Source organism: Typopeltis vanoorti, chromosome 17 (genome assembly GCF_054136105.1).
Source record: "Typopeltis vanoorti isolate ZY-2024b chromosome 17, IOZ_Tvanoo_1.0, whole genome shotgun sequence".
Taxonomy (NCBI): Eukaryota; Metazoa; Arthropoda; class Arachnida; order Uropygi; family Thelyphonidae; genus Typopeltis; species Typopeltis vanoorti.
This window is the reverse complement of record NC_143565.1, coordinates 16,017,501-16,033,060: the sequence shown is the minus strand read 5'-3', so window position 1 is coordinate 16,033,060 and position 15,560 is coordinate 16,017,501. Positions and strand designations below refer to the sequence as shown.

Below are 15,560 nucleotides of genomic sequence, written 5' to 3'. Positions count from 1 at the left end.
CCTCTGTCCAAGGAAGCAGTCACTTTATTGTAATAAGTAGATTACTAAAATATGACTTCCCTTTAGCAAATCCATGCTGTCCATCAAAGATAATACCACTGTCATCCCAACTCTGGATCCTAGTTCTCACAAGCTTCTCCAACAACTTAACCACAACACCTGACACACAGATAGGCCTATAATTTGATGCTTGAGTTCGATCACCTCCTTTATGAAGTGGCATAATCTTCTCCTTCCACTCCTTAGGAACTTGACCAAGTGTAAGACTTGTATTAAAAAATATGTCAAGGCAGGTGTCAACTCCCTGGCACATTCCTTCAGAATACGTGGTGATATATTATCAAGTCCCACAGCCTTATTTACATATAGTTTACTCAACTTCCCAAACACCTCTTACTCACTTACAGTCAGTCACTCCTCCCCATCATCAACTGCTCTCAATCTCTCCATGAAGTCACATTCACAAGATTGAAAGATCTTTATGAACTGCTCATTAAGTATCTCCACTCCAATTCTGCAACAGATTTTATACCATTTTCTCCAATCAATGTCATCCTTCCATAATCATTCTTTCTTTCTTTTGCTGGCTACATATCGAAAGAACTCCCTAGGATTCTTTTTGGCTTCATTATCTAACTGCTATTTGTACCTCTCTTTAGCTTATAATATAAAAATAAACAATCTGCAAAATTCAACAGAGAGAATTTATTCAAGATCTAGCATATTTAATTGTACGAATGTTAACTTTTAATATATCCAGTATTAATCTGGACACAAAGAGTAGCACAATTTTGAAATACTCTTCTGCAGTTATATTTGAGTTGCAGCAGTGATCCCATTTGTTATCTTTGCATGAAGATCATTAATAAAGTGAGGCTTTGTTCAGTAACACATTTATTAAGAGATGACTGTGGTATTATTCATCCTGAATAACTAACTCCTAGTCACAGTTGAAACTATTTAATTGAGATGGTTTAATTATTAATATTTCAATTCATGGACTGTGGATCATCATCAGCATAACACAGTTTGAAATCAAAATATTTATTAAAAATTATTATTAATAACTATACTGTTATTATAGTTAATAACAGTATAGTTATTAACAATAATAACATTAATATATCCAGTATTATTCTGGATATATTAATGTACAGAATAATACTGGACATCAATATGTCCAGTATTATTCTGGACATATTAATGTCCAGAATAATGGACATTAATTTGATATTTAATTAAATTGTATTTATTACATTTTAATTAAATTGTATTAAATTAATACAATTTAATTGTATTAATTTAATACAATTAAATTAATCAATTTAATTGTATTAAATTGCTATTCAACCTTTTATACTATTAGGATAAAAAATGATCCTAATAATATCATTTTTTACCTGGCTGTCTTGCGACTGCATATAACGAGAGATTCCATTCTCCATACACCTTCATTGTTTAATTTTTTTGATTCCAACTGTTTTACAATGACAGTGATTCAGGATATATGAATCAAAATATGTATATATATATATATATATTTTTTTTTTTTTTAAGTTACTCCCACCCACAAAAGGTTATTTGCAATTTTATAGTACATTGGGTATTGTGGGTAGGCTAAGGATTTTTTTATATTTTTTTAAATCAATTTGATATATACAGCTAATTCTCTTTTTACACGATTTCAAAATAACATGGTTTAAAAAACCAAAGCAATTCTATTTTTAACTGTATATTTTGATTTAATGCAGTTCAAATGGTGCTTATTTTAAAAATTTCTTTTCAAATTCAGTTCTGTTAAAAAGGGTATTTCCATTATAATTATCATTTCCTAGTATGGTACATATGTACTTAAATTATGGGATCCCTCCCCCCCTCGAAGTTTTAAATATCAGGGATTACTCTAGCTACAGAATGTAGACAAATGCCAAGTAGAACTTATATAGCGAAATCACAAAAAAGTGTTGGTGGCTTTAAAGCAGCTACGGATCGTGCGACTCTATTATTTTGTAGTAATGCTTCAGGAGATGATATATTAAAACCATTACTCATTAATCGATCCCTAAGACCATAGGCAATGAAAGGTGTGGATTTTAATACGTTACCAGTGCACTGGAAGGCAAATAAAAAAGGTTGGGTTACAAAAGAAATTTTTAATGAATGGTTCCATCAATGTTTTATTCCAGAAGTTAAATGCTATTTGATGGGAAAAAATCTAGATTTTAAAGTTTTATTGATTATGGATAATGTGCCTGTCCATCCTGTTTTAGAACACCCCAAATGTGTAATTTTGTTTTCTGCTACCTAATACAACATCTTTAATACAATCACTAGACCAGGGTGATCGCTACCTTCAAAACTTACTACATAAGAAGAACATTCCAATACATTTTGGATAAACTAGATAAGGAAGAAATTTTCTATTCTGGATTGTATCAAACTTGCTAAGTTGGCATTATCAGAATTGAAGCCATCATTGAAACATCATCAGATTAGCACATGCAGTTGGCAGAGAAGGATTTGATGATTTTTCACCTGCAGATATTGAAGAATTGATGGTTGACAATGCTGTTAGTGATGACGAAATAATAGAAGCTGTCCTTGAGAATCTCGATGAAAATGAAAAAAGTGATGAGGATGAAGAGATTCTACTCACTGCAGGATTAATTAAAGAAGGGCTTCAAATGGCTAGTAAAACTGCAGTCATTTTCTTACACATGATCCAAATACTGAATGAGCTGAACAGTTTAAATGTGAACTGAAGTCATGTGTGGTATGATATGAAGAATTATACAAAGATCTAGTCAAAACAGGATTTCAACAATTAATTACAGAGTTCGTGGTATAAAAAAAAATAGAATCAGAATTATTGGAAATTAGTTCTAATTTTAGTTCTAACTGAAAAAAATGTTTTGTCATTGCAGTATGAACAGGACGGCTAAAGAATGTGGCTACTGTCAGAAAGTGACGGCAAATAAAATTTAACCAATAACCATATGTGCAGGTGTATTTGGACTTTTCTGAATTTCTGTTTTATTAGTGACACACTATTTTCTTTAAGAGATGCATATATATATATATATATTTTTTTTTTAAAATAACTTATTGTTCGTATTGGGTTTTGGAACCATTCTTCTATTTTTTCATATGCACTGTATTCTTTTTTATACGGTTTTCATTTACATGATTTTTTTCTGGAACCAATCCACTGTGTAAATGGAGAATTGGGTGTATATATATATTTGTAGTTTTCATTCATTTTTTACACAGTCCAGAAACCTGGCTTGAAAAAGTTCCATGTTTATGAAAATTTTGTCAAGCCATTTCAGGTTTCCAATAAGCAGGGCAGTGGTCTCACACCAGGTCCAGGTGATGAAATTTATCTCCCACCCAAAGACAATTAACAAACATCCAGGTCCATGACAAGCGAACTGGCAGCTTGTTGGTTGGAGAGCAGATACATTAACCACTTGGCCAAGCTGGCCTGGTTTGTCAAGTGGTTAGCGAAGCAGTTATTTTTAATTAATCCACCTTGATTAAATATTTTCAACTATTCAACATGTTACTTATTCAGAATCAGTTGCAAAACTTCAATTTTAATATGTACCCTAAGGAAAAAATCCAATGAGGACAAGTCTGGGGAACGAGGTAGCAATGATGTTAGGCAGTGGTGTAGCCACAAAGGGCGGTCCCTGAGTGTGCCACCCATCTCAATACATACCAAAAATACTATAAAAAGTCAAAACGACGTATAGGGAAATAAATTAAAACACTCTGTTTATTTTTGAAGTAAAACTTTAATTCCAACATTCTAAAATGTTATTTTTCTTGCTTCTCTGTCAATATAATCATCGATGACATTGCCGAAGTCTATTTCATAGTAATGTAAGTAATTCTTAATCAATTTTATTTAGAAAACCTCCTCTCACACTTACTGCAATTGTGAGGAAAATTTGCTGTAGTATTACAATAGTTCGAACTGAGTTCTAGAGACTGTATTTTAGAATTAACAGCAAAAGTTCATAAATGCTACAAAGTGCTGGCAGGGTGTCCATCTTACTGAAAAACTGTACCACTGATAAGTCTTGATTGCCTAATTCAAAAATAACTTTATTTTATATTATTTATTTTCAAAAATAATTTTAAATGTATCTTCCAAACATAAAAGGTTATAACCTAGAGGATGTTATTACCATGGGCAGGCCAAGGACTATCTTTTTTTTAAAAATTTGTATGTTTATTTATTTTTTACATAGTCTATAAACTCTGCTGGGGTGCTAAAGGGTCAAAGCTGTATAACTGAGAGAGGACCTCCACATAACCTTTAAAGGAATGCGGAGAACCGACCAGGACTTCTGACCTAGTATGCAATCCTCACCTTCTCGTGGTGACCCTGTTGGGTATCTACCTGGATACTGAACGAACGAGGATGGGCTAGCAATTTGGGATTTAGCCGACAAAATTGTATTCTTATTGGCTTAAACCAAAATATAGAATGATAGTACATTGACAGAATTTCATGCCGGCTGGGATGTCGCTCGGTTAAACAAGGCCCCTGTTGTTTTCGCCAGGGAACCAGGGCAAACAGCGAAAAGTCAGCTATTGGAACAAATCCTAAAATTCACTCCAACTCACCATCACCAGAGTTCAAGATCAGTACTATCAACATAAGAAGATTAAATGGCAAAGAAATGGAGCTAACTGAGGAATTGGATAAGTACTAGATCGACATAATAGGGGTGACTGAAACAAAAAAGGCAAAAACTAGTGAGCTCTTTCTGAGCAATAAATATAAAATGTTACATTCAGATAATGACAATCAGAGAAGGAGTGGCCATTGTATTCAACACTAAATACGAGGCTAATCTTCTTGAATGGCAGGCAGTCTTGAGTAGAGTGATGTGGGCAAATATCAGAATGGGGAACTGGACAATGAGACTTATTTGTGCCTATGGTCCCACAGAAGGTTCTACTAAGATAGAAATGGAGAAATTTTTTCAGACTTTAGAGAAAGGAACTGACACAATGAAAAAGGAAAAGTTGGTCCTTGTTGAGGATCTAAATAGCAGAGTAGGAAATGATTGTCAGACATACAAAAATATTTTGGGAAAATTTGGAGAAAAGAGCAAAGCTAATAATAACGGCAAATACCTGTTGGATTTCTGCTGAGGACATGGACTGGTTATTACTAACACAATGTTCCAACATAAAAATGTGCATAAATTCACATGGAGAGAAGAGGCAAGAAACAAGAAAAGTCTCATTGACTATGTTATTGTTGATAGTGATATTTTCTCCCTGGTGCAGCACACCAGCGTACAGAAGATTTGAAATTGGAAGTGATCACCATTTAGTCTTGAGCAGGATAAAACTGAATTTCATATTGTAAGGAAGAACATGTAAGAAAGATTTAAAGCGAATAAAAGTTGAGCAGCTGTCAGATGTGAACTGCAGACTAAAATACACAAACATCATTCAAGAAAATATGAAAGAGTTTGAGAACAAGAACCAAACCTTGGAGATTCAGTGGCAAGCCCTGAGGAAAATGCTGATTGATTCAGCCAGAGAGGCATGTGGTGAGGTTGTCTGTAAGAATAGAAAAATCAGAACGCCATGGTGGACACGGGAAGTTAAAGAGGCAGTGAAAAAAAAAAAGAAGAAAGCATATCAAAAGTTCCTGGCAAATAAGTCAGCTTGTGCTCTTAAAGAATGCAGAGACAAATGTAAGAACGCTAAACACTGTGCAAAATTAGCTAAACAAAAGTCATGGGAGGACTTTGGTAAGAACATAGAAAATAAATATCAAGAAGGTGGCAAGATATTCTTGAGGCTGAAGAAGCTCAGAATGGAGGAAAGAGTGCAGTAAAAGGAATTAGAGATGATAAAGGTGACATGAAAACGGGAGGAATAGATATCCTTTAAGTATGGGGTAATTACTTCGAAAAATTGCCGAACGAAACAAGCAGTGATGACAGCACAGTGGTAAAAGACACTCGACAGGCATGCATGCAGTCAGGAATACATATCCATACTTGAAGTAGAAAAAGCAATCAAAAGCCTGAAATATGGAAAGGCAGCAGGAATAGATGATATTCGACCAAAAATGCTCAAGTATGGAGGTATAAAAGTCTTACATTGGCTGCACTGCATAATTTAGAAGGCCTGGACAGAGGGACGAATTCCAGATGATTGGAGCAGAGCTCTCATAGTACCCATATATAAAAAGAGAAATAAAACTGAATGTGAGAATTATAGAGGTATTTCTCTACTGAGTGTTCCAGGTAAGATATATGCAAGTATACTTGAGAAACGGTTGAGAAGAATTGTTGAAGAGAAGCTTGGTGAAGAACAAGCTGGATTCAGACCAAACAGAGGCTGTCAGAATCTGATTTTCACTTTACAACAGATAGTTGAGAAATGGATTATAATGAAGATCTGCATTTAAGTTTTGTAGATCTGGAAAAGGCATATGACAAGGTGCCAAGAGAGAAGCTATTCTAAACGCCACAGTTACATGGTGTCAGTGGGGCATTACATCAAGAAATACTTAGTCTTTATCTGAGTTGTAAGTCAGTAGTTAGAATTGAAGGAAGTACAGGAAGATGGTTTAATGTTAAATCTGGTGTCAGACAAGGATGTACATTGTTCCCTCTGTTATTCATTATCTATATAGATCACATTATGAAGGACAGTGGTATTATACCTGATATCAAAATTGGAGATGTTAATCTCAGCTCTTTGCTTTATGCGGATGATGTTAAACTTCTAAATAAATCCACTACAAGTCTGCAAGACTCTCTGACTAAACTGAATAAATGTTGTAATAGATATGGTATGAAGGTCAGCAATAACAAGACAAAGACAATGAAAATAGGCAGAAGCATTGAAAATATCAACTGCATCGTGAATGGAGAACCTATAGAACAAGTAAAACATTTCAGCTACTTAGGCAAGATTTTTAGTGAATATTTTAAATTAACTATCAAAATAGACAACACAATCAACAAAGCTGGTATGGTAGGAAGTCAACTGAATAAACTTATATGGAATAAGAGAGAAATTAGTCAAAACCCTAAATTAGCTGTATAAAATACAGTGTTCAAACCAATTTTAACTTATGGATCTGAAGTAAAACACTTGACCAAAGACTAGAGACAGCAGATATGAGAGTCCTGAGAAAGATTACGGACATGGCAGGAAAAAGACCGAGAGGAAGACCAAGATATAGGTGGATTGATACAGTAAAAAGTGCCTTAGAAGATAGAAATACGTGGGTGGTCTTAAAAGTTTTCGGCCTCGACCATAAATGGCAAGACTATCGGCAAAATTTTTTTTGTCTAAGTTGGTACATCTGTCATAAGCATACACGTGAAATTGCAAGCCACTTTATGAAGTAGTTTTTTTTACAGCTGTTGGAAGCCAAAGTGTTGTCTATATCCCTTGAAATGGATAAAACTGAGTATCGTGCAGTTATAAAATTCTTTGTAAAAGAAGGTTTAAAGCCAAAAGAAATTCATTAGAAGTTCATAAAAGTTTATGGGCACTCTTTTCCTTCATTTTTGCCAATTAAGAAATGGGTTACCGCAGTTTAAACGCAGCCGTACCAGCCTTGAAGATGATCCACGTGAAGGACGTCCAAAAAGTGTAACAACACCAGAAATCATTGATCAGTGCAAGATATGGTATTGGATGACTGGCGAATCAAAGTGACTGAAATAGCTAAGACTATAGGCATTTCAAAAGAACATGTAGGATATATTTTGCATGAAGAACTACAAATGAAAAAGCTTTGTGCAAGATGAGTGCTGCACTGATCAAAAATGCACTCCCATGAAAATCTCTGAACAGTGTTTGGAGCGTTTTTAAAAGAATAAAACTGATTTTGTGCATCGATTTATTATTATGGATGAGACCTGGATTCACCAGTACACACCAGAATCCAAACAGCAGTCAAAATAGTGGACAGAAGCCAGAGTTCAGAGCCAAAGAAGACAAGATCATGGCATCGGTGTTTTGGGATGCTAAAGGCATTTTGTTTATTAATTATTTTGAAAGGGTAAAACAAGAACCGGGGAATATTATTCTGATCTTTTAACCAGACTAGACAAAAACTTCCATGAGAAAAGACCCTGTTTGAAGAAGAAAAAAATCATCTTTCATCAGGACAATGCACCTGCAGACAAAGGTGTTTTGGCAATGGAAAAATTAATGGGATCTGCACTATAAATTATTGGAACATCCACCCTATTCCCCAGATTTGGCCTCCTCTGATTTCTATCTCTTCCCAAAACTAAAATTCTTCCTCACTGGTCAGCGTTTTTCTTCGAATCAGAGGAGGATTTTGTAGATTTTAATGAGAACTCCTACAGGAACAGGATAATGGTGTTGGAGCATTGATGGAATAAATGTATCAGTCTTAAGGGAGATTATGTTGAAAAATAAAAATCATTTTGAAATTAGAAATTCGTTTTTTCATTGTTAGGCCAAGAACTTTTCAGATCACCCTCGTATAAGATATGATAATGTTGGAGTCTTGACAGGTAACAGACTGATTTGGAAGGAAATTGTAGATAGGAAGTTAGTAATGATGTAAATTTGTCATGTAGTACTATGATATATTGCACACCCCCTTGAGGGTATATGGCAGGAATTTGATGATGATAAACTCGGCTTTTGGGACCAAACATGAAACTTTTTCAAACCACTTCACACCTTCGATGAGCAAGGTAGAGGTCTCACACTACCCAAAGACAAAACAGACATCCATGCCCATGGCAAGATTCAAACTTACAGGCTGTTAAGTTGGAGAGCAGGTACATTAAACACTCAACCAACCAGGATTAGCAATTCTGCAGCATATTCAAATAAGCTTCACAATTTGCAATAGTTGTTTCAAAAAAAGAATAGACTATTTATGTGTGATTCTCTTACAACAAATATAAAATTAAACAATATATATATAGAAACAACTGAGAAATGTGTTTAATATCTATATATAGAATATATAGTGATTAAAGTTATTATCATTATTAAGTAACCTCCATGGAGTCAACAGACTCATCGTGGGAGGCCCACTCAACAAGTAACGTGTCATAATGAGCATTGAAGTTATTTACACTAACTGCACTCACAACACTCAGGCAATGCATTCCACCAACTAACAACTCTCCATGTAAAAAATCTACTCCTCACACCCTTCTTCACTGCATCGTTATACAAATTCCAGGAATGAACACTAATTTTCCCATCTTAGCATTCACTCTTTTTATAATTTCTTCTGTATTAATCTAATAGAATCCCTGTTGGAATGAGTATCTATAATCCACATTCTAACCAATACTCCAGAACTGCAACCCCCACTCATTTGTCCAAGTTAAAAGTCATTCAAATCTTCCTGTAGAGAATTAACATCAGCACTACTCCTAATAATTCCACCTAACTGCATCATCGGTAAACATTTGAAGATCCCCAGTCAACCCACATGAAATATCATTAACAAACAAGTTAAAACAGTAGGGACCCAAGAACAGAACCCTGAGACAAGTCCACTGGTCACCTTCCTTTTCTGAGGCATGGCTCCATCATACACAACTTGCTGGATCATTCAGAGAGCCAATCTCCAATCCATCTAGCCAATATACCAGTGGCAGCTCATACATAAGCACTGGGACATACCCCCAAGGAAAAAATGAAAAATTTAAATTTTGTTTGTGTTTATAAATAATAACAATGCTTACAACATTATATAAATGCAATACAACATTTTAAAAGTTACAGCTTATGTTTCGACAGTGATTGAATAGTTAATAATTGGAATTGTTCGATTAACGCTTTAGATTATGAAACAAATACACTGTGATCTAAGGCAGTGTAAATATTATCATTTTCGACCAATTGCAGCCAGGCTTGACGATATTCGTTTGCACATTACAAGTCATTCCAACACTGCTCAAACAAGCAGTGTATCATGTGCTTGCACGTTATTTTTGTGAGATACGAAACTTTTATTACTGATGTTTGTTAGTGGCGAGGGTGAAATATTTATAATAAAGCAATTTTTTAAAATGTAAATTTATTTATTAATAAATTGATTACTGATTAGGAAAAAAAAAAATTTTTATTTTGCATATGCAGCACCCCCACTTAAAATTTTCACTAGCCGCCACTGCAATATACTATCTTTTCTTGTCCTCTGCAGCTTGTACACCAACTTATCATGTGGTAATCTATCGAATGCTTCTGCAAAGTCCAAGAATATCGCTGTATATGATTTTCGCTTATCCAATGCATTCGTCACCTTATCATAAAGTATAAGCAGATTGCAAAAACAAGGCCTGCTCTTCACAAACCCACTGCCCATCATAGAGAATCTTATGTTGATCAACCCAATCCTGTATTCTATTTCTAATCAATTTTTCCAACACTTTGATCACAATTGCAGATATACAGACCGGTCTATAATTGGAAACTTCTGTTCTCAACTCATGCGAAGAGGTATTATTGTGGAGAGGTATTATTTTGCCTTCTTTCCACTCCTTAGGAACCTTCCCCACTGCAAGAATTTCATTAAATAAAAGGACAAGGGCATCGCTAACTCTTTTGTACAGTCTTTAAAAATATGTGGTGATATATCATCCATTCCCACAGCCTTATTGACATCTAGCCCAAAACAACACTTGACACACCTATGATTCTTTCGCGCTTAATTCTCCGAATTCTTGCTTGCCTCCCTTCTGCATGTTGTACAGCATCATTCGCACGATTATGATATACACTGATGAAGTGTTTGTTAAATAATTCCACTATATTATTTGCTAGGGTTACTCTGTGACCATAACTATCCATCAGTATCAACCTGCCATAATTATTTTTTTCTTTTGCTTGCCACATAGCAGAAAAATTCCTTTGGGTTAGCTTTGACCTGACTGGCCAATCTCCTCTCATATTATGCTTTTTCTTTTTTAACCATGCTTGCCACTTTTCTGGCCTGCACTTTATATTCTTCATGCATCTGTTCACTTGCAAAATGTCTTGTACTTCCTCCATAACAACTTCTTTAGTAACATGGCTTGCATGTAACACCGTTCATCTATCTCACTCCTATTCTATTCATTCACTTAATGGTATGCAGTTATGACATTGCATGGGAAATGATAAGTCAACATCTTTTCTACACAATTCATCTACCCCAATGTATTGATGCTAGTTAACTATAGAGCTTCTGATAATCACCCACCTTATAGTTTCACATAACTTTTCCTGTTTGACTACCTCCAAACCAATACTTCATGATCACTTTCACCAACAGATGGCAGTGTTGGTACTTCATTCAAAACTACATCTTGTGAGGATATCACTGAAAACATGTTTTGCTTCCATCACATGCTACATTAGATAGTTATCCCACAGAAACTCAACAAAGTCAATCTCCTTGTTACTATACACTATCTCTTCTTTCCAATCCACATTCCTGTAATTAAAATCTCCCATTAGGATCATCTTGCTTTTTCTTGCTCAGCTAATTTGTCTAAACATTTCACAGTCAATACTCTCCACATTCCCTGGCCTATAACAGCATCCAATTAGATATACTATCCTACTGATCTCAACTTCACACATGCTACTATTTTCCACTTTGACTCTTGAAGGACATAATTCCTCTGTTACCATTAACAATATTTTCCCTCCTCTCTTCATCTTCCTATTCTTTCAGAAAATTCTATATCCTACCATTTCAAGTCCTGACAATATATTCATTCTCAGTCGACCAAGTTTCACTTATGCCAATTATCTTTGGGCATACTGATTCAATCAATGCTACAAATTTGGTCCATTTATTTCTGATACTCCGTACAATAGTATATAAGCATAACAATTCTCCACTCTTTGAGGTCATCCCATCAACATAATCACTCTTGACTCTCTCTGCTATAATGTACTTCTCTCTTCGTTCTGACCATTCTCATTTCTCTGATCCTGACTTTGATTTTCTTTTATATTCTTATCATCCCCACTGTTTTGCACTGCATTACTTTGCTCTGCTATAATCACTTCCTCACCTTTGTATCCATCCTTTTTTCATCCTTCCACAACCTGCTTCTCAACCTCTCTGACTCTTAGTGATGCTAATGTCATATGAACCCTGTACACTCCTATTAAACAACACCAAACCCATTCAAATGCATCCCATCAGTTTTGAACAATTCTAACTTCCCTTTGAATTCATTCCATACATTCACAAATAGAACATACTCTTCCTGAAATAATTCAGCCATCTTGTCATTCAGTATCATTGCTCTCCTTCACATTTCACTACTGTCATATCTGGGCAACAAACTAACCACTTTACTAATGACTTTCGCATTCTCAAATTTTTTGTGGCTTCTCTGTCTTCCAAATACAACAATTACAGTGGTTAATCTTGCAACTGACGGGAATGTTGTTACATCACTAAAGAATAAATTTTCAACAAAGACGGCATTAATAAATTTAGTTTAATTCTTTATCCAACTGTGTGCAAACAAAGTTTGCGCCTGAAAGTATCTTCAGGACTGGGGTAAAGTGGTACAACACCAGGCGACTCCTTGCAAAGGTGGAGCAAGCTACCAATACTATATTATAGTCTGACCAAGTGAAAAATAAACTTTCAAAAAGAAGGCGTTGTTTACAACTTCATAATCAAAATGAGGGCAGAAAGTTAATCATGTATGATAGTCTTCAAGCAACATTTAGTAAAAATGAATGATGCATGCTGAATGATATAATTTTGTGAACTTTAGGAATACCTAGTTCCAGTTAAACCCATCTTAATGATTTTCATCGAGTGTTTGTAAAAGTTTGCTCTATAGATAAGTCTTATCATGCACCCTTGGTCTTCCAATTTGTGGCTTATCATTAATGGAACCAATAAATCTAATTTTTTTTTTTTATCCAGTTTGTAACTGAATTTTTGCGCAGTGCTTTCTTTGAGTAATGAGTCCTAAATTTTCTTTTGGGATTTCAAGTCAGCTAGCCAGAGAACACAAATGACCTTTTCTTCGTTTGAAGACATTCAGTACAGTGTAAGATTTATTATCTGGAAAATGAAACAAAGAAATCAGATGAATACATCTTTACCAATTTTATTTAAATCTTGAATAAATTCCTCCTTTGTTGCATTTAGAAGACTGTTTATATATAATATAGAAGTGAAGTAATTAAAAATCAAAACAGTATAGGGGAGGCCTTGTGTTTACATTTTTTCCCTATATGACAGTGAGAGGAGATAAAAATCTGAATTTTGTCTTAATATTTAGATACTAAATATTAACTTACATGTATTGTAATGTAGCTTGTCTCTTTGTGTGTGTGTGTGTGTGATTATATATATACACAACTCATATATATATATATATATATATATATATATATATATATAGTGTATATATACACATACACACACATCCTCAGATGATGGCCTTGATATGAAGGTTGAAATGTTGGGTGTTTATTTTGATTTACACTAAATTGAAGTTATTACTCTAATATGCAGTTGTCGTCATCATTTATTATAATGAATTCACATCTGCTGTTCCAAGAATTCATTTATTATAATGAATTTTTAGAACAGCAGATGAGAATTAAAAGTTGAGTCAAAGCAATAAAGAGTAATCATTAAACCACTGCTTATGTCAAATGATGGAGACAAGTATTATGTTGAAGTAATAACTTTAAAATAAAACAATTACCAAATATTTTGACATTCATATTAAGGTCATCACATTCATAGAAGTAACACACATGCACATACAAATAAATAAAACTACATCATTAACTATTAAGTAGTCTATTTCTCTCATCTTGCTCAGATTCAGGATTGGCTGTCTGATAGGTATCAGAGAGTTGTGTATGGTGGAGCAGTTTCCAGGAGGCAGAGGGTTACAAGTGGGGTCCCACAGGGCTCAGTACTAGGACCTATATTATTTAACATTTATATCAATGACATAGCCAGTGGATTGCAGGGGGATATTCAGTTGTTTGCGGATGATGCGAAGCTGGGAAGGATTATTAGTAATAGTGCAGATGTGGTAGCCCTGCAAGAGGATTTAAATAAGCTAGATAGATGGGCAAATGAATGGGGGTATCAGTTTAATGCAGCAAAATGTAAGGTCTTGAGGTTTGGGAAACATCGATGGGATGCTGCATACTCTATGGGAGGAGTTATACTGGAGGAAGTAGGGGAGACAAGAGATCTGGGGTTGATGATTGATAGAAACCTGAAGTTTAGGGGACATATTGCAAAGGTGGTGAAGGTAACACAGAGGATTGCTGCTATTATGAGAAGGACACTGACCTGCAGAGATAAGAGGGTTATCATTCCATTGTATAAGTCTCTGATCAGACCACACTTGGACTATTGTTCTCAGATTTGGTCCCCAGGATTTGAAGGGGACTGTGGAAAGGATATAAAGACGGATAACAAAGATAGTTTCAGGACTGTACAAGGATAGTTATGAGGATCGGCTGAGAGAATGTGGACTGCAGAGTTTGGTGGATAGAAGAAGGAGAGGTGATATGATTGAGACTTTTAAACTGTTGAGAGGTGGTTACAGGGTTGACACTGGGGAGTTCTTTCGCCTGGTTGAACAGCGGGAAGGAGTGATGACAAGAGGCCATCCGTGGAAGTTACGAAAGGAAACTGTGAGCAAGAGGGTAAGGAGTGGTTTCTTTGTGTGGAGGGTGGTTGAGCCGTGGAATGCATTGCCTGATGGAGTGGTGGGAGCGAGAACGGTCAGTGAGTTTAAAGAGTGGTATGATAGACTGTGTTTCTCAGGGGGGGACCTCTCCTCGATGAGTCTTGACAGACTTTATGTCTTAGGAAGGACCTCCCTCGATGAGTCTTTTGACTCCTTGGGGGCCTGAATAATAATAATAATAAAGAGCACTGGAACTTTGGACTTTCATGACCTAATCACATTATGCCTGCTTTCCCATGAAGTACATTCAAAGGACTACAACCGCTAACTGTTTAAGAACAATATGAACAGATTACTCTGCTCTTGGCATCTTTCTCTTCTCTTCTAACAAGTTAATTGCTCTGTATAAATCTCAGCTCTGACTCGCCTTGGAACACTGATCTCCCTCGATGAGTCCTTGGACTCCCTGGAAATGTCAAATAATAATAATAATAATTATTTTTGGGATGGTGCATCTTAACATTCTTGATGTTATTCAGAAATGGGCAGTTCAGGTGATTAATGACCTCTCTGAAAAACTCAATGCAGAAGAGATCAGTTTCTGCATTGTTTCTCTTTTACAGATATTTCTATGTCCACTGTTCAGCAGAATTAGCATCCATTATACCTCCCATTTCGGTCAAATCTACAGGAACCTGAGCAAAACAGCTGCCCAACATTCCTTTGCAGTCAAACTGCATACTCAGTGCACCTGCTATGATTGTTCACAGTTGTCCTTCATTCCATCCACCTAAATTCTGTGGAACAGATTTTCCCCATGAAATATTTCCAAAAACCTACAACCTCTATGTGTTTAAGAACAATATGAACATATTACACTGCTCT

General features: G+C 35.3%; 1 protein-coding gene across 4 annotated transcripts in view; it reads right to left on the bottom strand.

Annotated features, from left to right (window-relative positions):
* Window positions 1-15,560, bottom strand: part of LOC150097180 (RNA binding protein fox-1 homolog 2-like) — a 678,934-nt gene that overhangs the window by 141,448 nt on the left and 521,926 nt on the right. The gene's annotated exons all lie outside the window — the stretch shown is intronic.